The sequence below is a fragment of the Larus michahellis genome, chromosome 1 (genome assembly GCF_964199755.1).
Source record: "Larus michahellis chromosome 1, bLarMic1.1, whole genome shotgun sequence".
NCBI lineage: Eukaryota > Metazoa > Chordata > Aves > Charadriiformes > Laridae > Larus > Larus michahellis.
Window position 1 is genome coordinate 113630309 of NC_133896.1, and position 23759 is coordinate 113654067.

The following is a 23759-nucleotide window of genomic DNA, read 5'->3' on the forward strand; positions in this document are numbered from 1 at the left end:
GCAAAGCTCTGGACCACTTTGTATTGAACAGGTATTACATACGCAAATCCCTGGTGCAGACGACGGCTGCACAGATTAAAGATTGATGGCAGGAACCAAGAATACCAACCAGCAAGTCCAATGTCTATGTTGAAGGAAAGATGCCTCCAGAACTGCAGATCTCAGTGCCTTTGCCCTGTTACTTGTGGCAGCCAGCTACATCCCAGCCGTCGAGAGGGGAACCAGCCAAGGTTTCACTCAGCATTTGCACAGCCTGGAACTGTCTTTCTGCATCGCTAGGACTAGCCAGGGCCCCTTAAGATGGCTAAAAAGGAGGAAGGTGGAAAGGGCTTCTTCAATTCAGTGCATTTGGGCTGAACACGCAATGCAATACTGAAACTGCAACGCACACAACTCCACACCTCCCTTTGTGAGGCACCTCTTTGGAAGCGCCCATATCTGCTCACAGATTTCCTAGTTTAGCGCAATCTAATCCTAGAGCCCCCTACACTCATCTCTCTCACTGCTTTAAGTGATGCCTCTACACCATACCCACATGAAAAAAAAAAAAAACAGGAGGAGAGCATTTAAGAGATGTTTATCTCATTTTGATTCTACAATGAGTTGTTCATAACATGTTAGGGTTTTAAAAAACAAAATGACTTTTTTTTTTTAGGAGGAGAGAAGCTCCAGTCTTTCAAAGCACTTTTCTATGAATGTGCTATCAGCACTTCTAGACAAATTTAACATATATGGAATTAACTCCTGTAGAGAATACTTTATTACTTGAAAAACAGACACTTCTTGCTTTTGCCATACCTCCTTAAGAACATTACTTTAGTTAAAACAGCGTATGTTTTCTAAGCTATTAAATAAATTGATACACTCTAATATTAGAAAAAAGTTACTTTTTTTTTTTTAACACAAAACCTATAAAGTGGTAAACTAAAGAGCATAATTCCATTTTGCCTACTTACTGTTAATTCAGTTGGGCTATTAGCTAAGAATGTTTTCATGTTCCTGAGTCAGAAAAGTCTCATCAATCTGAACTTACGAAACTTGATCTGCTTCTTGTGACTGAGGCCTTTTTAATCCAAGTTATATTAACATTTTCATGTATACCTACTATTTCTGCCTACAGTGTACTTCTGGATGACAGAATGGCTTGTTTGTTGTAATGGCAGTTTCCTAAGTTTATTCCACTTTTTTTTATCCTGTAAGCAAACTTGTAGGTCACTTAAGGCCTGTCCTCTTCACCTATTATTACAAAACCTACAGGAAATGAGCGGTCTTCATAAATTCAGAGGGGTTTGTTGATTTTTTGTTTGTTTGTTTACATTAGTTTAGACCATCCAATGCATTCAGAAGTTACTGTGGTAATATGTGCCTTTTCATAAAATACTAGGCTAGAATAGTCACTTATTAACTATAGTACAGAACTGCATTTTACGATGAAAGAATGTAACACGTATGAGTCAGACTTTCAATTTAATAAAATTTCCTTTAGCAAAACTAGAGTAGAATATCTCATAAGCCTGACTCAAAAACATCCTCTACTTAAACATCTGATTATGTTTTTTCTTTACTTTGGAGAAGTGCTAAATATAAATAAATACACATGGAAAAACCAGGACAAAATGCAGGGGGGGGAAGCACAAAAAAACAAACAGAAAACTTCCAACACTAATGCAGTCTCTTGGATAGAAATACTCCTGTTCAGAGAATCGCGTAACATACGTAACTCGCATTTTGGTTATGCATCTCTTGCTGCTGTTCTTGATCATCTGCCCATAGGCTCAGGTGATAAAACAAAATAAATAAATAAATAAATCATCACTTCCAGTCACTCTCTTTCCTGATCCTGCAGTAAGCTGGCTCTAGTAATGAAGACAGCAGACACACTTATATTTTTAATAGGACAAATAATTGCACCTCCTTAAACTGCTCCCAGCAGAGCAATGCCACTATCTGTGCCTGTACCGGTGAAGTGGCAGGACTGATGGGCCAGGGGTAGGACTTCCCTGCTCAGTGAAACCGAGCTGTAATATTTGTCTGTGTACTTGGTCTTTATAGCGTATTTCCATACCTAATTAAGTGAATATTTCCAAGCTTTCCTTCACATATGCAATGTCACCCTTCTGTGCAAGCAAAAATTTCACATTATTTGACACTGAATTAAAAATAAAATTGATTAGCAGAGGTTAGACAACTCCCATCAATAACAACTTTGAATCCCAAATGCATCGACCACGTATACAGGTAAGGGAGCATTTGCCTCTGTATTAAGAGGTCAAGTAAGAGAAGTACTTCAATTCCTTAAACCAAAGCACAGGTCAGGTTCTTGCTGCCTTCTAATCTCTAAGTCTAGCAAAGGAGAGAAAAAGATGAAAGCCAAAATAAGGATATTTATTCTGTTTGTTTCTGAATGACGACTATGCCTGGTGAAAGGGTTACCTGTTGTCTGCCCTGGTCTTAGTTTTGTTCCTGACTAATCCACAGGCTGGTCTAATGCAGTGCACCACTAGGAAGATGTTGCCATTCTTGCTTATGTTACGACAGCATCTTTTCTTATATTCTATTGTACTCTATCGTTAAATAATGCCTCCATGCAACTACAGCCAGGTGTTTTGTCAGTGCTAGACTCAAAATCCACCCAGGAATGCTGGCAGAAGCCTGCAGAGCTCTGAGATGGGGAATACCCTTGCCACAGACCTCCCTTCTGGATGCTCAGGCCAACTTAAGTCCTCATGTTTTAGTCCTGCACCTGTAAAATTTTAACAACCCCATTCTTACTCTGGTTTAGTGTGTGCACTCCAAAACACAGCGAAGTACTATTTCCAGCTACAATTTCTGTGCTCCTGTATTACAAAACAATCATTAGCATAGGAAACAAAAAACACAGTTAGACTTGGGGGAGGGGGATGGTGGTGGTGGGGAGAATCACGTTTTCCTTGGATATAACCTGCTCCTTCCAGCAAAAGTAAACTACAACAACCAAACCACCAGTTAGTTCACAGGAGACCCTGCAGTTTCTGCAATTTTCATGTTGAGCTCCCCCTGGAATCAGTGCACAGTACGGCGAAAGGACTGACTTGGAAGAGGTCCTCCTTGGAAAAGACACATTTACTGCAATATAGCTATTAAAAGGAACAACTAAAATAAATGTTAGTTAGTATATTAAAAGAGAGTGTTAACTGTTTGATCACAAACTCAGCCTTTACCTCTGAAAAAAAAAAAAAGCTCACTGTCTGCAGGCATTAGGCTATTTCCCCTAACTTTGGGTGTGTTCCACTTTAGTCTGATGTTCTCTCATACTCAGTAATGAAGCTTACAAGAACGGCAAGCAGTAAAAGCAAATAAAGACAGGCTTCCCTCAGAGAAATAAATATTTTTAAGCATCAGAAATGTGTAATTTGGCATATTGAAAGAGATGCATACAGCTATTCCTTTAAAAAGCCTCTTTTAGGACCAAAATCTTTTATGTTCTCTTTCTCACAGATATATGTTCACATGCTCTAATCTATTTTTAGAGTGTCCTTCCTAGATTAATTTTTAAACTCGAATCTGGATACTTTTTCCCCTTTCTCTGCCCAGATATCCCTGTTGAGCCTGTCTGTTCTGCTACTGGCGGCAGAAAGGACGTGGAAGTCAGCCTGCCACAGGTTTGCATCCCACCTCTTTCCCAATAAGAGCAGAAACACCAAAATGGTGATATTCACCCATGTATATGAGAACAGGGCACGACACTTACAGGCCAAGACCCATAACTTCTTAAAGCACGCATACTATTATATGTACTTTCTGTCACAGTAGGTGACAGAAAGCCATCTAATTTAATGCTGCAATGCTTAAAAGGAGAAAGAAACAGCACTGTTTCCCCAAACTTTATAGAAAATAGAATACATAAGCATACCTGCCTGCATTTGTCAGCTAGCCAGCCCAGGCTTAGGTTTGACAGTACTTCTGTAACAGAACAAACCCACCACAGACTTCACAGTATAAATATACAACTAAACCTTCCAGCAGTTTTCTCTTTACAAGATATAATTCAACTTCCACAACTTTAGCTATGTCTGATACAGCTCACAAATGCGACAATTTTAACCAAAGTCTGTTTATATTTTTTTTATTTAGAAGGATCTTGCACCTGTCGTATAGACCTGTTGTCTATCCAACACACACATCTTTTGAAAGGAAAGAAATGCTTCAGACAACCAGTGGTGACAGTGCGCACTATTTGAGGAAGAAGTAAGTTGCTTTAGACTAAGCCAGCTATTCCCATTCCACTTGCAAACAGCAGGGGGGCAAAAAAAACCAAAAAACAAAAAAACACACACCAAACCAAACTGTAATGGTTAAAAGGAGGTGGGGGGAGGAATTAAACCAGCTATTTTACATCAGCTAAGCAACGAGCAATACCTGTGGACCAAAATGCAAGCAGCCACTGATGGATGTTAAAGCCCCTCTCCTGGCTGGGAGGTACAGCATGGATCCATTCCTTCATTTTGCGGCCTAGAACTACTATGTGTTTTTTGGTTACGCATCACGTTTTGCCAGTTTTCCACTTGTGAGAGGTCATCCCCTAGACTGGCTACCAGGCTCGATATATAACATGTTTTTCTAAAACACATTTTAAAGCTATTAATGCAATGATTATATAAATAAAGTACAAAAAAAGGGGGTGCTCTTGCCTCTCAACTGCTTAACAAGTTGTAAAATTAAAGGATATTCACCCTAGCCCAAACGGATTATTCAAAATTCCTATCATCTGCACACACTGCTAAATAACCGATTCATTTTATGAATACTTTCCTCGCTTGCCGAGAGACAAAGAATCAAACAAGTCACACAGAAGTTAAGGTGCCGAATCGTGGCGATATCCTTAACTCTGCAACAAGCGGTAGTTCCAGTGACACAAGTATTATGTTCTCCAAGTTTCAAATATTTAGGACTAGCAAGCCTCCACATCTCTACTACATTCTGTACTGCAGAATGTGTACCGCATTAGGAGGCTTTCCCAGGAGCTAAGGATGCTTTTTTTTTTTTTAAACATCTCTAAAGAATGCCCACTGCTAGAGCCAACTCACTCCTTCTCCCATTTATCCATCCGCACTCTTCTGTACATTCAGATGGAACAGAAAAATACTGGGTTCTACCACTGGACTAGGACAGCTCAGGTACCTTCTTCTCTACATACGCTTAAGGCAGGCCAAATTCCTCTTCGCATCTTTGCTTCCAATCACTTTGCTCCACCAGTATGCCTACTGATGGCGCCCACAAATAAATGCCATAGATTGTACTAACACATAAATTACCACATTTCTCTCACACATGTGAAGGGGGGACATGTAAGTGAGTATTATCACTTAGGCACAAAAAGACTGATTTATTTTTTAAAAATAAAAAAAATGTTTTCCAGTATATTTAGCTCCTCTAAGACAAAAATATTTAAATAAAATATGTTCACTTTAAACAGAGGTCTTCAAATAACTTCAAAACTGTAGCTGAGATTTGTTCAGGCTTAGATTACGTATGCATGTAGCCCCAAGGACTGGCAAACCGCACTTGTAACTTTACAGTACTTGTACTGTACTTCACCGTACTTGTAAACTGAGGGGAAGCAATGCACATGCACCACAGCGTATCAAAATATTTAGTGCTGGTCAAATCCAATGGGAGACAAGCCTCCTGGTTGTACCATGGTCACTGAACAACACAATGTAAACCACTTACACATTTCCAGAAGAACATGGTTTATGCACACATTACACACAAGTAATCTGCAAAGACTAAATAGCACACACGGTAGCCAAAGAGAGCTAACAGAAGTACAGAAGATACTATACCTTTTTCTTCTCCTCTAATCCCATTTTAGTAATTATCAGTTATTTCTACATATCTTAAGTGACTCATTTGTAAATAACACATACAAGAATACAGTGCTGGAACACACCATTACTACGCATATGGGGAGTCAGAATTCAGAAAAGTCAGGTTACGAATATGTTTGTGTTTACATATTTGTTTACATAGTCTAGTGATTAAATCAAAAGAGAAAATCATAGGGATATCTGCCCCTACCTTAATTAGTAAGGCTATTTATGCAGGCTGAAAGGTAACCATGTATTTGTTTCTCCAACTCATTTTTATTTATTACATCTGAAGAGCACTATATTGTTTGTACTCTTCAAATCACAAGAAGCCTCCAAATATCATTTTTGCAGAAAGGGTTTTTAGAAGTGACTCATTTAGAAATTTCACATTTGATCCATCTGAGCGAGACCTGTTTCACCCAGAAAGAGTAAGGCACTCATTCACCAGAAAAATATGAAAGCATACAACACAATCACAACTCACCCCCTCCCCAGGACTTCTATCACTACTTTTTTTTTTTTTCCTAAAATTTATGCAAGCAAGCTTCATCACTACAATTTTAAATATGTCATAAGGTGGTCCTCTGCCCTAATTCTTCCTAATGAGAAGGTATGAGGTCATTTGAGAAGAGGTTTTAAATATGGAATATAAGCTAGGATTGTTAAAAAAAAAACAACAGCAAAAAAAAAAAAAACCTACCACAATCCCCACCACCACCAAATCCAAAATACTCAACACCTATAAAGCTGCCCCCACACTACGTGCTTCATCCCCAGGATGGCACGATAGCCGTTCGGGAAGCGTATCTGATGTTCCTAGTATCACCAGCTCTAATACACCCATTGTCATACCCCTTCCAACAGCATTTCTCGTGCCTGCAGTTTTGATACTGAAGCACTATAACCACAGCATTCAGGAATTTTTCAGTATTTTACATCACTTTGCTGAATTATTCAAACAACCACTGCTATTTCTACAATCCAGGGCACCTTGTCAGAGTTCTCTGAATCCTGCAGATGATCTCCATGTGGGCAAAGGTGTTGTTTGGGTTTGTTTTTGTTTTTTTTTTTAATTATTTAAATTTTTTTTTTAAAATATTTTATTTAAAATTATTTAATTATTTTTTTAATTATTTAAAAGAAAGTAAGTTTTCCACAGAAATAACTGTATGATGCACGTGGAACTGCTGCATTTCCAAGCGGCTCTTTGCTCAGCAAGGAAGGGCAGCAGGTGAGGAGACAACACACCCTGACTTTGGCCATTCCACCACAGGGAAGGGACCTTCTGCAGAGGAATGGGGCAGGTCACTAAGGTCAGCAGAACCACCATGGATAAACCTGACAAAGTCCACCTGCCACAGCACCAAGCAATAAGCTAACAAGAATTAGATCAGATAGCAGGTCTACAAGTGTTTATAGCCCATGACTCAACTTTCCCTCCTGTACAGTGACCTTTAAGGAGGACAAGAAAAGAGACGAGCATGCTTATATGTTAAATTCACACAATCCATTATCCAAAAGAGTAACTGATATCTGAGGCTCTAAATCTACTTAAGTAGCAGAACAGCAATGGCCTACAGTATCCCCAAAAGGCTGCAACAGAGGAAATTTGATTGTTTCTTGTGAAGCATGCGCAATTTTCCTCAAAAAAATAACAACAGTCATAAGGTAGGAGCCACACAAATACCGTGATCATCAGCACAAAGAGGATATTATAAGACCTGCTTTAGTGCTTAAGTTCAGATTTGCAGGGAAAAAATACAGCTGGTATTTGCCTGACAAGGCTCTGAAGGCATAAGAGCTAGAGGAACCATACAGTACTGTAGCCCAAAATACCCACCCAGTATTACCCCAAAAGTCATGTCCAAATACTGTTCATCTCCTCTACTGCATGTTAGAATACTTTGAAAACAAAACCAGAGCAGGGTAACGCAAAAGTGCAATCTCCTGGAAAGCCCGAAGAGCACATTGAATGGACCCTTTTTCCATTAAGGAAATTCACAGTAGAAAATGACTAGTGATATAACTTGCGGTCCAGAGGATAAAGTTTGAGAACACAACCTTTTATGCATTTCAGATCAAAAACCAGTTCGGTCATATGCATGCTGAGATAGCCTTGGGCATACAACAAACTAGCTTAACAAAAAAAAACAAACCACACACACACAAAAAGACAGAGTTTGAGAGCAAGCACTGAAGACAGCTGTGTTGAAGAGCCATATATCCAAAAGACAGGATCAAACTTTCGTTCTTGATATTGCAAGCCAAAGACAAACCAGAGTTCAGTAAACAGTAAATGCGATTCTGCACAACCTCGTTATCTTTTCATCTCAACAGTTAAACCTACGTGAGGGAGTGCAAAGAGGTTACAGAATGCTATCAGCACGGTTTATTAACATTCCTTTTGCATTTATTTTGTACCAGGATAAAACTTAAGGTAGCAGAGAATTAGACACCAGTAACTTGAGAGGACCAGGACTGATTCTTGAGAAATCATCTTGACCTCCAGCGGCAAGAGGAAATTTTTCTTCAAGAAACTCTTACATGGCCGCTGCTGAGCGGCTCGCAGCAGATACGCTCTTCATACGTTAGCTAAGCAAAAGTGAATGACAAAGGTGCATAGATTCTTCTCTTATTTCCCATAAATACGGACTGAAGTAATAGACAAGGGACATTTTCCAACTGTTTTTGCCTTTCCACCCCAATAACTATACACCTCTTTTCCATTATTCAGGGAGTCCTAGGACTTTAACACATGATCTTGGAATTCAGGTGAAATTTTGGCCTTACTGAAGTCAACAGCACCATTCCTTCCAATTTCAAAGGTGAAGGATTTCATGCTCATCTGTGGTGTTCCTTCTCCCTAATGCACCCCCCGCCCTTTTAAATCATTATATTCTGGTTTTGAACTTTAGCTTCTGATCACCCTTCTCGCATCTCATCTAAGAGATATGTTGCTCATCTCTCTTCTGAAAGCACCTTTAGATCACTTCAAGTTATGATCGTTATTATGAATTCAAGAAAGATCAACCTGTTGTCCTAACTGCATGTTTAGGAAACACAGACTAGAACCTGAAGCCTTCAGCTCTTTTAAGTACGGGAAAGGAAGGATGTTCTTGGGTATGGAGCTATAGGGTATCTCCGCAAGCCAGAAACAGTCAGGTAAGACTATTCATTGTATTAATCAGCCTTTAAAGGATATTCTCATTGTTGCATAGTTAGTTTAGCACATAAAGTTCTAGCAAGGAGAAGTTAACTACCTCAACAGCAAGGAGTCCACATACTACTCTTGTCAGATGAGAAAGAAATGATAAAAGCAAGTACACTGCAAAGTAAGGCCAACACAGCCAGCAGCCCTTGCTGCCTAAACGGTTCCAGAAGGAGCCGTGCAGCCCAAGTTTCAGGTAGCTTTGTCCTTCCCCATCAAACTCAGCCCCGTACAGGAGTGGCAGAACACACTTGCTTGGACACCACCACCCACCGGGGACGTCTGCTTCTCCGGCTGGGAAAATGGCCGTGAGCAGGAAACGATAAAGGTGTGGGAAAAGAGGGGTTTGGGGGGTTTTTTTGGTGCTTTGTTGGTGGTTTGTTTGGAGATTTTTTGTTTGGTTTGGTTTTGTTTGTTGGGGTTTTTTTTGTTTTTTGTTTTGTTTTTTTTTCCGATATGATCCTTGTCACATACTCACCTTTTTGGTAACTACAAAAACTCCAAAGTGAGCGGAAAAACAACACTCGGGCAAGAAGTTTTTTCCATAAATGATAAGCAAAACAACTATGTTCAAACACAGTTGAGGGGTACAGACAAGGAAGCGGAGGCCTGAGCCCCCTTCTTTCTACTGCCTGAGAGACGGAAGGCAGGAACTGACAACTTGATGTTCCTTCCCTGCTGTTTTACACTGCTTTTTCACCTTATTTGGGCAGCAGCAGGAAAAAAGACAAAAGAAGCACCAAAGAACAAAGCCTGAATCCCATTCTGGCAAAAAGTGGGAGGGAGAACAAAAAGACACAAGTGGAAGTAGATGGACTACTTATAGCAATTATTGTCAAATATTTTTGCACTTCCTTCCTTAATGTAACTCCTTTCCTAGACAAAGACCTACAAATAATTTTGAAAAGGTTCCCTTTGTAGAACAAGGAGAACGGAAGACTGTAATAATAATATGCAATGAAGATAAATTTTCCCAATAATGCAAGCTACAGGAAACACATGGAGGTCAAATAAAATTATTTGATTATTATTTGCCTTTTCAAACACTATTTTCTTCAGCTGCTAAATAAAAACATTATGAAGCCATTTTACACAGTAAAATTTAACCTTATATTAACCTTCCATATTAAGTAAACAAACCTTTCTAGCCAATAAGCATCTCTGTGAACTCTCCAAGATGATAAGCAATACCTTAATTACATTCATTTACATGACTTTGAAATTGTTCCAGACCAAAGTCAACGACTACAAGGTCAAAGAGTATGGAAATCTAAAATAAGGAGAAATCCATAGTCGGCCAGTTTACACAAGCATGGTACAGCATCCTTTCTACCCAGTTTGCAAAGGGTCAGGGATGCCAACCTTTTCATCAATTACATGAAAAAACCAAACCCTCTGAAACACCAAAGACTGAGTGTATCCCTTTTTTTTTTTTCTTTTTTAAACAGACTATTCAAAATGGAAAACAATGGACACTTTAGAATTGTTTTTAATGCCTAATGGCAAAGTTGTATGAATCTTTTATGCAAATATTTTATAATATTCTAACTGAAAGGCATAATACAAAGGAAGTTATATTCAAAAAAAAAAAGTGCAGCTGATTCACTGACAATTACAGAGTACTTGGTATAGGGCCCCGTTGTATTCAGTACTGCTGCACTGAGTAGTTCTGCTGAGATTTATCCAATGATGAAAGTGGAACGGTAGAAGAGAAGCCACCATACTGATTCCACATCACCATACTTCATGAACTGCACAGATTCAGAGAGAAGCCCAAGACAAATAAAAAGGAAAAAACAAAACAAACAAACAGAAAAGTAAATCACTGCCTAGAGTTCCACTCTCATCAAAGCTAGACCATATCCTTAAGATATGGGGAGAAAATATCCTGTGTTCGAGTCCTGAATATAATCTCTAGTATGCTACCTGAAAACCTTTATTAGTCAATCTGTGCTATGCTTAGAGCAGAAAATGCTAATTATACTCAAGCAGCAATTATAAATATTTTAATAATACTCACTCTTGCAAGAAACTTGATAAAGTATGCTCTGCCCTCAAACAGCAGAAAAGCAGACACAGCATCCATCCCATTCCCAAGATATTAGATAATGGCTCAGGTATGATCAATAGCAATCAAATTAGCCAAAATACAGCATATATGCACACCGCACTAATGGATCATTTCAGGATTATAGTTTGTGTATTATAACCATGAAAATACTACAAATATGCATATACAAAAGTCTAAACTACAGCTTTTGGATTTAGGCAATCCCATATCAATGCACTACAGCTGACAACATTTTCTTAGCATTAAATTAGATAAATCTCCCTGCACCCTCACTTTACTAGCCAAGCACTTTTTACACAACTCTCACGCCAACAACCTTCTGCAATTTAAGTATGATTTAGTGCAAGAGAAGCAATGAGTATTATAAAATTTATGCTTGTTCACCTTCTCTCCCCACAGAGAAGGGCAAGATGTTTTTTCATGTAAATATGTATTAGATCCAAATCATTTAAATAGATATTATTCCACAGAGAACATGATGCTGCATATGCCCACTTCAGCTCCATGTTACTAAATAAACTGCAAGATAATGATGCTGCCTTGCTCATCCTAAAGGACACTGAAAATATTTCTAGGCGTTTCAAACGGAAGTAAAAGGAAGGGACTTTCACAAGAACAAAAGAAAAACGAAGGTGGCTCTTACAAAGTTAGATAAGGTGAAAACAAGCTGCTCATAAATCACAAATTAGTAAGTCTCCTCAGGAGCAGGCCACAGCTGTGGCAGCAAAAGAATTGCTCAGGTACGTAGAGCAGTCTTTATAGTATGGATATCAAGCCATTACTATCTTCAGTAGAGAAAAACTATTTTAAACTTAATGTAGGAATGTTAAATGCAAGGTGCCAAATGTTAATTTCATGCAGTTTTACTTCTCAGTTATATTTAGCTACAAGTGTCACTGCTTGAATGGAGAGGAGACAGAGAATAGGAAAACCTTACACAATGTATTTTAAAAATGAGAGCTTTAAACATTAATTTTAAGTGAGCGCAACTATCTCACTGCTTTTCACAAAGTACAACGGAAGTTAATCAGCACATTACCGTAAAATACATTATTTTGAATTCAACTCGTATTAAATAAATGTATTTATTTAAAGTGGGAAAGACTGTCACTGGTCTTGAAGCTATCACATATCATTTGGGCCACAGTCAGTTGTCTTACAATACCGTCTGACCTCTGCTTGATTTTAAAATAGGATAATCACCTTCAACTATGCATGAACCTTGAACATTATCAAAAACAGTTTTATTGCATCAACGATTTATTAATAGTCTTATATTAATAGTAATGTAACTTTGACTTTACAAAGTCATAAAGATGACGAGAAACACAGTCGAGACTCATTGTGCTGCCTATTTTATTTTAGGCTTACTAGGCAACTCCATGATACAATCAGAAAAAATAAAACCCATCCAGAGAGCAACAGCGACAAAGGAAAAAAACAACCGAATACGCACGTATCATCCCAGTTAAGCAACTGAGGGGGAAGGATACAGAGAGCTTCATGACGTTAAGATAAACACGGAATCCTTTTAAGTACTGATATTCTCCTCCAGCCAACTGCGCCGGGAACCGGCAAACTGCTCGTCCTGAGGCAGGTAACCTCTGGGCGAGCAACCTCTGGGCAAGCACGTGAACGGTGACTGCTATAACAGGCGAGAGCCTTACGCAGGAGCGCATTGAGCTCCGTTCCCCTTCCAAGCCAAGCACCGCAAGACGACCAAAGCCTACGGGCCGCCATTCAAAACAAACCTACCGAAGGAGGAAGTGCTTCTCCCAGACCTTTTGGGTTCAAAACAACTTGCCGCAGCAGCCCTGCTGCGCTCTTCGTATCGCACGGTCACTTTTATAGCTGTTAGCCCCATTACACCACAGTTGACAGTTTAAACAAAGAGCAACTAGGAAAGTACAATATTCTATAACTGGCATTTACAGCACCGGCCTTGGACTTGTAATCTTTACCAGACGGGCACACAAATCAATCTATCAGCTCGTAAAGGTGTGCTTTTTTAACCTCTAAAACAGATGGGATTGGCCAGAAACGTCTGGCATGTCAAACTGCTAATCACTGCTGCCCTTTGCACAAAATAACCCACTTAAGTTGAGGCATGGTTGCACTGTAACAGACATTAGTCTGTGGGAAACCCATTTAACTGTCACATACTCCCGCCACTCCTGCTCTCCCTTAATTAAGCCTAATGCCTTATGCTTTGACCTTTTGTTCTAGCCTATTAACCCTATCTAGTACAAGTTCAAATATGTTAAACTTAAAAGTTTAGTGTAAAATATTAAATGCCACACTACAGAAAGAACGAGGGACGTTTCTCCACCCTGCAAGTTACCGATCCCTTCACCAGATTTCCTAGGCTGACAAAATGGAAGCACTATGTTCATTCCCAAAGACAAAATATACCTAAACACTAACCAGTTTCACAGCAAAAAAGTGAAGTTTCTTCCGCTTGCGTAACTACCTTTTCCTCTTTGGAGGAGAAAGGAAAAAAGTGAAACTGCTGTTCGCAACTTCATATCCTCAGGCTTTTGGGTTTTTATCCAACAAGAAAGCACATACTATCAGCCAAGATCACACTACGCTCATTTGCTCTTCTCTAAAACCTGTCATTAAAAATAAGACGTAATTGGTTTACAGTGAACAATTCCTCCTCAATTAAAGGCTGCATCTGCAAACCTTGCTCACACTGAGTCAGACACCACCTTGTTCTTTTGACAACATAGTTACAATTACTATGAGATTTCAATTCTCATCTGCATCTGTTCATGAGTTACATCTTTTGAAGTTTCTCAGGCTTGCATGAACTTAAAATAAGGACATAATTTATAAATTTTAGCTCGCTGCTACAGAGTTTTCTTTCATGTAAGCTCAGCTTTAGGCAGCATGACTTCCTTCCCCTCTTGTATCTCTTACTTCACGAAGGTTGCAGAGCGTCAACAAGATCAACAGTTACATTTGCAAAGCAGCACTCTTCTGGAGAAAGACCGTCCTAATGGTCCAGAAATCCAACTTAAAACAAGAAATCCAATTCCAGAGACAAAACCAAACCTCTGACCAAGACAACTCCACTGCACTCCACGTTAAAGCTATTTACACTGGTATGCAATGCAAACTCATACACCAACACAGGTAATCTACAATTAGTGCCTGTAACCAACAGGTAAACCTGTTCCCCTCCCCACCCCCCAAAAAAAAACAACAACAATAAAAAAATAATAATATCAAGACATAGCCCATTATAACTGTTTTGTAATGTTGGTTAGAAATGGAAAAAAGAATGCAAACTGCATCAGGATTACGAGCCACATATACGCTAACACACACATTCTCTCAAATTCTTAGCTTAAACCACCTTACTGATGAGCTGAATACTTGCTGCAAGTTCCTTATTTACAGCTTACACTTTTGCAATTCTGACTAAATCGAATCGCTTTTAAACAGAGGTGACAATCTTGACACAAAGCTTTAAATTTAATTATTTTTTGAAGATGTGAAACATTTTGAAAAGCTTGTTGCCACAAAAGCCACTGTCTACTAAATTCTGTTAAGGCTGTACAAGTGACAATCTGCTGCTGATCACAACAATTCTCAAGTTGTAAATAGCTAATTAATTAATTATGTTTTAATTCCAAAGAGCCTATCTTACTGATTCTGAGACCAGCACGCAACATGATTAACTTTCTGCAAATGCAGTTGCTCAGACAGCTAAGGAGCACTACAGCAACACTAGACTTCTATTTTTGAGGAGTCAGATAGGAAGTATCATGGGAAAAAAATGGATCCTTCATCTCAACTTCCCTTTATTTCCAAAACACTGATTCTAGGTAAATCCAAATCTCCCCAATTTCAAAAGCATAGGTATTTTCTAATGATTTCACTTTGTTATATTCTATTGTGTTGGAGATAGTCAAACTCCAGTACACAGACCAATGCTATATCCAAACGAAGTTAAGCAACACATGGATTTATTAAAAAAAGAAAAATAGATCCTTGCATCTGCAATCTGTGTCATTACAACGGATATGCTACAAGTTTTGCAGGCTGGGATTTGGCATGACTGCCTCCAGCTTCTAGACCTTCCCTACTAATGCTCACAAAAGTTGCCACTGGAGGCAATGCAAATGAGTCCTAAGAGAGACCAGAAACAAAACAACAACTGCTTGTCAACCATTACATGCCCAAATTGTATTCTTTATGCTCATCAGCATTCTCAAGTTCTTAGGCATGCATGTAGGCCCACCGAGTACAGTGGGGCTACTCAAGTGAATAAAATTACTCACAAACCAAAGTGCATATACATAAGCAATCACTGGACAACACTCGGGGAATTATTCCCCAGTATCAAAGAAAAATAGGATTTAGGAAATGGGAACCAAGGGAGCAGATCCAAACAAAATGACAGCGGTGCTAAATGTCTACAAGCCACTGTAACGCAATATCTAATAATGATTTTACTGTGACGGTCCCTTGCCACAGAAGCTCAATTTGGATCCGTTTCATTTAAAAAAATAAGAGATTGCAACACAGTAAGTTTTATTTAATCTTCTCTTTCACTCAGAAATTACATGTAAATCAGGTTCTTCTCTATTTAGCAACTACCTCCCAAACAAGTAGGCTAAATCTTCAAGACTTACCAGCAAATTCCACACAGAAAGTTCAAAGGCTACTAAAATACTCATTTCTCTTTAATCAGCACACACTAGAAGTCTTACACTGAAGGAGAGGGATTAACTTGAAAATTTATCACTTTAAAACATATTATAATCCTAAAAGATTTATACATGGCAGACAGTTGTATGACAGATTTGGCAAGACAAAGAAGAAACCCCAAACCAAAGAGACAAGGTAAATAACCCAAACAAATTCTTTACCTTGAAAGCGGTCCCATGAGGGAAGCCCTTCCTTCAGGAGTCCAAGGATGCGTTAGTTTTCTTCCTCAACAATTCCATGCTTGATCTGAAAAGAACAGCAGAAATCGCCCCATGAAATTCTGCATACCAGTTTTTCCTCATTCAGTAACCTATCGCTACTTTCTTATTGTTGGTGTAACAGAAAGCCACACTCTATTTTGGATAGTAAGGACTGCAAATAACATTTCTATTTCAGAAGAAAAGCATAGCTCCAAACTTCAGAAATCAAAATTTCCAGAAAGAAAGGAACCATCAGTAAAACAAGCATAAACAACTTGAGTAGTCTAGACTTGTGCTGTCTAGCCGGATAGTATTTCTGCAAGAACAACGTCAACGCTCAACTGCGATTCAAAGCTGTGGTCCTCTTTTTCTTCCTTTCATTCAAAAAACAGCTGTGGCATGAAAGCCCTCCTTCCTATTTAGCAATTACAGCTTAACACTTCAAACTTGCACCTAAAAATGTCAACATCATGTTTTTTTTAAAAAAGCCCCTATTAATTTAAATATATATACACACAAAGAAAAGACAAGAGCATGGTGTAACTGGTGAACGTAATGCTACATGCCACAAAATTACTTAGAAAAATACTAAATCAGTCGAAACGGTAACATTTGCTTTTAAGATGTTTAGGAAATAAATACTGTCTAATGTTATAGTTAGAAGATGCTATCCATCACAAGCACCACCTTAAACATTCTTCTCAGCACTTCCCTATTACTCCTAACTGTACTTTTGCTAGAAGAGGCAAACTCACAGCTAGCCCAGATCATTGTTATTTGTACTATTTCAGCCTTGTTCTCGTGACAAGCCTCATTATTAAAGGTTACATTAAATCTTCTGTCACCAAGTTACCACCCAAGCAGCATGCACAGAATCAAATTTGACTACAATGAGTTTTAAAAAAAAAGACAGACAAACAAACAAAAAAACCCGACTTTCTCCCCTGTCTGGCTGAACTTTCCCCTCCTCTTGCTTGGCAGAGGGAGAGTTCCTCTCCTCTCTGCCTCACCTTTAGCTTCTTGTCTCACAAAACCCGTGCACAGAAGCCTTTTAAACACAGAATTTCTCCAGCAGAGAGGACGCCACGGGTGGCTATGGGTGGGCAGGGCGGAGAGGGGCAGAGGGGGAAGTGTGCGCGCTGGGGGCAGCTCTCAGCATTTCCCCCTTCTGCAAAACCACTGGGGCTAAAGCCAGCTTAGAGAAAACACCTGACTGACCGCCACAATGGAGGGGGGAAAAAAAAAAAAAAAAAAAAAAAAAAAAAGATGCAAGTGTTGATAGATGGCTCATCATCCAAAAAAGACCCATTCAAAGCTTTGAGGTACGTGAAACAACAGAAGCATGCAGTACTACTGCCAGCATTAAAACCCAACGAAAGCAACAGATCCAATTAAGATGAAAAATAAGTAAATACACTGAAATACTACAGGCAGACACTACTTCAAATCCTTCCCCTATATACATCACAAAATAAAAAGCCAGTGTGCATCACAAAACAGTAGCAAACCTCAACATTTGGATTCAATTAGGAGGGAAAAAAAAAAGCTACCATTGCAGTAAAAATAAACAGATAAATGACAGGTATAGTGACAAAGGTAGTAACAAACATAGTTCAAAGCCTTCCCAACCCCATTGCTCTGAAAGGACAAATAAGCTGGATGGGGAATCTTTTGTGAGCACAGGAAAAACGGGACAACAGGTCCCTTAGAGAAGAAGGAAGCAGCACTTTTAAAAAATTATAATCACCTTTTCAAGTCACCTTAATCTGAGAAAAAATAGTTAATTCCAGTATTTCTTCTCTATACTATAGATATAGCTAAAATCTTTTCCAACAACAAGTGGCATTATATAAATATTCCCATTTCCAAGAGAAGACAGATGTCTATCTAGCAGGGAAAAAAACCAAACAACAAACACCTCACACTGTATTGCCATCAGGTTCAATGTATAGACAGGATTTCCTCTAGGTCAGGATTAAACAGCCTTTTCTGCATTGTTCCGAGTGACTACAAAAGGTTCAGAGAAGAGAGAACAAAAGAATTTGTTATTTCTGGGGAAAATTACATATTCCTTCAATAATGTTTTAAAAGGGGGGGGAGGGGGGAGAAGAAAAAAAAAAGCTTTTCTAGAATAATATTTTATTCCCAAAAACTTCACAGCTGGATCACTGGCTTTTCACATCTCACAGTTTTTTTGAACGTTGATTTATTCCATATTATAAGCTGCTGAAAGTGGGATAGGTGACGACACAAACAATGCCAACAGGACAATCTCCTGGGGCAAGAACGATCATTTCTTTCTACCTTGGAGGCATGCCCCGCTTTCTACATCACTGGAAAAGCCTTTTCAATTTCCCTTCCCACTCCATTTTCATAGTGGGGTGGAGCACAGAGAAGGAGGAGAAAGCCCATAGCTGTGAATTTTAAAGTTTGTCATGAAAAAAAAAAAAAAAAAAAAAAAAAAAATCAGCACCAGAGCAGCAGTAGCAGCCTAGCACCAACAAGAACAAAAAAAGTGTTCTTCTGCAAGCAAGATGTACTACTTAGACACATTTCAACAGGGAAATTCATTAAGCACTTTGTGGGGTAAGTTAAATACTCCTTTATTTGTTTTCAAATAATAGTTTCGGTCAAGACTGAAACACCTCTTACATCTCCAGCGCCCAGTCTCCCATGATGACTCCCTCACAGTTTCCTTTCCCAGGAGGAGGAAGAGCAGCCCACCTAAAGTCTTCCCCAACACGGAGCTGCTTTTCTACACTAAACTCAGCTTCTTTGAAACCGGTGACTAACAGATCCATAGCTTTCATTTTTAATCTGATATTGCTAGAAGCAAAATTGGTTTTCCTCTGCTGAGGACAGTGGCATTTAGAAATAAACAGTATGAAAACAGAGTTTCTCTCAAGACAGGCAATTAAACAGGAGCAATGAGCTCCAGTAACAATTTAAGTATGAGAAGACTACGTCAGGAGGGTTCTGACCCAAACGAAGATGGCTAGAAACTGCTTCTTCTCCTTTCTACACATGAATATTTATTTACGTGAGTCTTAGCTCCTATTCTCCTTCTTCAACCATCAAGCCAAGTGACCTGCAACCGACAGCCAAATAAATTACCAAATTAATTCTTTCAAGTGCTAAATAGGTCCGTTAACATTTCTAAGTATTCGAAATAAATAATCCAGAAACACTACAGTGCAGGCATTCATCTTTACCAAAAGAATCCCTCTGCCCGCTTTTCCTGAGGCAGATCCATCAGGGAACACAAAAAAGTTTTTACGTGATCACAGATGTCCACCCAAAGTACTGCCTGCCAACCGTAGCACGTTCTTCTCTAATTTGGTGTTTTCAAATACCACTAGCAAAACCCAAACACCATAATATCCAAAAGCAACGCCACAAGCCTGTTAAATATTTTCCTCGTATTTGCCGCAGACAGGCCAGCACAGTTCAGATAGTTACTGTTCTTATCGGTTTGGCCTCTTGGCAGGAAGAGCGAGCAAACCACAAATACAAGCCATTAACCTTTTTGTCTTTAGTTTAAGACTGTTCAGACAGACTGTCAAGTTCATGGTTTTTATCTTCTTTGTACATTTGTGCATATTCTTTCACACCTTTTCCTCCTGTTCAGGCTTCATTCCCTACCTACATTATCTTTCCACTTGCCTGTCATTAAACCCCTGCTGAGCAGTAATGATTTATACTTCAAAATTTGCACTTCTCATCCCTAAAGACTATTTATCCTTTTTTTTCTAATCCATAGGATAGTTATCCTATTTATGCCAGCCCAACACTCGGCACATGTCACCCAGCAGCTGGGAGATGAGCCTGGCTGAGCCCTTGCCCACAGGACCCCCCGCCTGGGAGGGGGGTAGCCACCAAAGTCCCCCTCGTGAAGGGGCTTGTGTCCCCACACCAGGCACCCACTGGAAGCCCCAGGCTCTCTTCTGGACTCCCTCTGCTCGCTATACGTTCACATACAGGAAAAAAAAAAAAACCTACAAGCCGTTTGGATTTTGAGGTTCGGGCAAGTTCTGAAGAGCTATTCTAAAATTAACAAAATATTATGGTCTTCATGTCTTCTCCGAGAGCCCTGCAAGGAGGCGTCAAGCACAGCCCCGGAGCAGGACAGCTGACTGGGGGAAATGCAACTCCCTGGCTTCGCCCTGGGCAAGTTTATACATGTGCTCGGCAAAACGCAAAACATAGTTTATCTTCTAATATAGTAATGCCCCGCACCGTCACTGTTAAAATTAACAGTGCTCTCGCTGCTAACAATACTACAAGCTGGTATTACAGAAACCTTTTGCCAATGTTCAAAGCCAGAAAAATAAAGTTAGCTCTGAAAAGACAAAATAAGCTTTAAGCAAGCAAGCCTTTGACAAGTCTTTTAAGCCAATCCCACATTAAGCAAAACCTACAGGCAAATATGATCACCATCAAGTTAATTCATGTTTGAGTTCTATAACCTTTACTGAATCACTTATAAAAAAAAAAAAGCTTCCTTGGTGCCTTTTATAGAACAGATTCACCCTAGACACAACTATCAAACACCGCAGGTGATACAGCCAGCATTTAAATTATCCATTTAAGTTTACGATATAAAAACATTAGTTCACTTTTACTTCTTTATCAACATAGGTTTTATGACCATAATAAATTTGGGTTACTTTATTTTCCTCCAATTTTGATTAGCACATCTTTCACTTTAGGAAAAGAAATAAGTACGGGGAGCAGAAAGGAAGAGCACGCTTTCATACGGTAATTTTCTACCCCAAGACTACTAGGGTAAAAAAATAAAATAAAAATCCATCCAGTACGGTTTGGCACTTGACAGCATCTTGTATTCTGTGCATGCAGGGTCTGCAAAAATCTGAAAAACATTGACAGCTCTCGCTCATTAGGTAGCTCGGAACTGTAGGCCAGTCTACCAGGAGGTCAGATTTCACCCCCACCTGAAACACGCAATGGCTACTTGTTCCCTCTGACATCCCACTCAACAGCAAACGCACACCCCGACCTATGCCTTTCACTCATGACAAACTCGCTGTCTTGCGCTGGAGCCAATGTCAGCTCTACCTCAAAGGAACGCTGATAAAATAACAAGTCAGACTCCTCAACCACAAGTTGCCCCAGACAGCAGAAGCCCCAAACCTGCCCGAACGCTTTTCTGGACACGAACTTTTGTTCTCGGAGACGTCAACTCTCGCTGCCCGGGTAGCCACAATTACTCAGATGCCATTAAATCAGATTTTAACCACAAAATATGCTCAGCTCAGAAAGCTTTTTGTCATATGGCATCTCAATGTGTCACTTTCTAGTGTGTGCAGTCAGACCCAGAAACAGTAAATTGCAATTGAATATTAAAAAAAAAAAAAAGGTTTTCTGCCACTCAGTCAGGGACCCACCACCCCCTTTCCACAAGTGACTGCTTCTTCCCCACGGGTCTCTGCAGGCTGGATTTGCACTCTTTGTTAAATAAAGCTTTACAGTATCTCTGAACATTTATAGTGCCATGACTCAGTTAAATTTTAATCGGCCTGTGAGCTGTCAGACACTGCAGACAGGTCCCCTCAAAACAAAACAAAGAATAACACAGTCTCCAGATTCCAGAGACGTGAGGCAGAAGGGGACAACTTCCACTTCAGCTTTCCTAACATCAACATAATCCCAAAGCCAGAAAACCCACCAGTTGTTTGTGGTTTGTTTTTTTTTCAACGTCTTCAACACGTGTCAAGCATTTTAGCTGAACTCTTCTTTAAATTAAAAACCTCATAAACCATCAGAACCCACGACAGAGGAGGAGGAGGTGCAGCACAGAGACAAGGCTGTTGGCATGTTACAAAGCTGTCCCTTATATCACCTATGCCCCGGCACTACCTGTCCTTAGGTTTCACTACCGTCCAACTTCATCACCGACTGACACTCACGAAGACCAGCCTCAAACATGTTCCCCCAGGGAGAAAGGGGGAAAAAAATAATAATAAAATTAAAATCACCTTTAAAGGGCTTCAGGGACACAGCAACACGTCTGGAAAAAGTAACCTTTAGTCTAGAAAGGAAACAGCGACGTCCCTTAGGAGCCCGAAGCGATGAGAAGGCATCTTTTTTTTTTTTTTTTTGGGGGTGGGGGGGGGGAGGAAGTAGGGAGCCGCGGGTCCGTCGCCCGCGGCAGGCGATGGTCGCGGCGCCCCGGGGGCCGGCTGCCCGGCGGAGGTTGGGGTGGGGGCGGGCACAACCGGCCTCGGAAAGGGGAGGCGAGGGGGGGTGGTATGAAGGCGAGGAGCGGGGAGGGGAGCGTGGCCTTGCCCGCAGCTGCCGCGAAGGCAGCCGGGCGGCGAGCGAGGCCGCGGCCGAGCGGGGCCGGGGCTCCCCGCAACCCCCCGGGCGGCCGCCGGCGCCTCCCCGCCCGCCGCAGCCGCTGCGCACCGGGCTTGCGGCTCTTTAAATAATTCACACGCACACCGGGAGGAGGAGGAGGAGGAGGAGGAGGAGGAAGAGGAGGAGGGTGTCCCTCCGGAACGGGGACCGAGGCTGGCAGCCAGCGTTCGGGAAAACACTGGCGGGTCTCGGCGGTACAGACTAGTAACTTTTCCGTCCTTCCAGCCCCTTTCCCCCCCTGCCCAGACAAACTTTCAGCTCGCACCGGGGGTGGGCTGGGTGGTGGTGAGGATGCCGGAGGGGCGATCGCCCCCGGAAACGGCCCCCGCCGCCGTGGCCGCCCCCGCACCGGGCTCACCCCGGCATTGTTCCCTGCCGCCGCCGCCGCCGCTTCCCCGGCCCGCCCCGCTCGGCCATTTCCAATCCCCCCCCCCCCGCGGCAGCCAGCGCGGCCGCCGCCGGCGGAGCGCCGCACTCACCCCGCAGCGGGGCCGCGCAACCCCCACCGCCGCGGCGGCTGCTCCGGGGCGGGCGGGATGGCTGCTGCCCGCAGCGGCTCCGGCGGCCAGTGCCGGTGCGGGGAGCGGCGGCTCCTAAAGCCGAGGTCGGCGCCTGGATTCCCCTGACTGGAGGGCAGGACGCGCCGCCTCCCCCCACCTCCGCGTCTGTTTGTCCGTCTGTGTCGTGTCCCCTCCCCCCCGCGCTCCGGTCCCCGCACACATACACGGCGAGCCGAGCTCCTCCGCTCCTCTCCGCGCCCCTCCGCGTCTCGGGGCTCTGCTGCAATGCCTGCGAGGCTGACTTTCAAAGCCTAACCCGCAGCCGCGAATCCTCCCCGCCTTCCACCTCGCCCGCCGCGGCGCAGCCCGGCCCCTCCCCGCGCCGCGCCATTCATCTCTCCAGCCAAGTTTCTTAACCCTTTTCTAACCCCCGTCGAGGCGGGGGAGGGAAGGAGGGACGACCCCGCACCCCCCGCGCCGTGCGGAGAAGGGGCTGCGGGGCCGGCGGCCGCTGAACGCGTCGCACGTAGGCAAGTAGCGTCGCCTCCTGCCCTCTTTAATTAATCAAGCTGAAGGCGCAGAGCCCCCGGGAACACAAACTTACGAGCGATAGCAGCGGAGGACCCGTATTTGACAAAAACAGCGGTGCCTTAAAAATAACACCTTTTTCTTTTCGTCTCTAATGGGGGGGGGGGGGGGAGCGCTTCCAGTGGTTACCACTTCTTGTCGCTTTAAAGCTTCTATTTTCAGCCTTTTCTCCGAAAAACACGCGCTAGAAACTTTTTTTTTTTTTTGGAAGGAAGGAAGGAAAAGCCGAGACCCCCCCCCCCA

The 23759-nt window shown here is 41.5% G+C and overlaps 1 protein-coding gene across 14 annotated transcripts in view; it reads right to left on the reverse strand.

Moving 5' to 3' along the window:
* Positions 1-23759, reverse strand: part of NRIP1 (nuclear receptor interacting protein 1) — a 174637-nt gene that overhangs the window by 82062 nt on the left and 68816 nt on the right. For 6 of the 14 annotated variants that reach the window (XM_074599701.1, XM_074599655.1, XM_074599647.1 and 3 more), the window contains exon 3: positions 16012-16096. The gene's annotated coding sequence lies outside the window, so the exon portion shown is untranslated. Of the gene's footprint in view, positions 1-16011; positions 16097-22046; positions 22100-22907; positions 23461-23759 lie in introns of those variants that run through there. The other 8 variants (XR_012588937.1, XM_074599675.1, XM_074599719.1 and 5 more) reach the window with 6 other exon arrangements.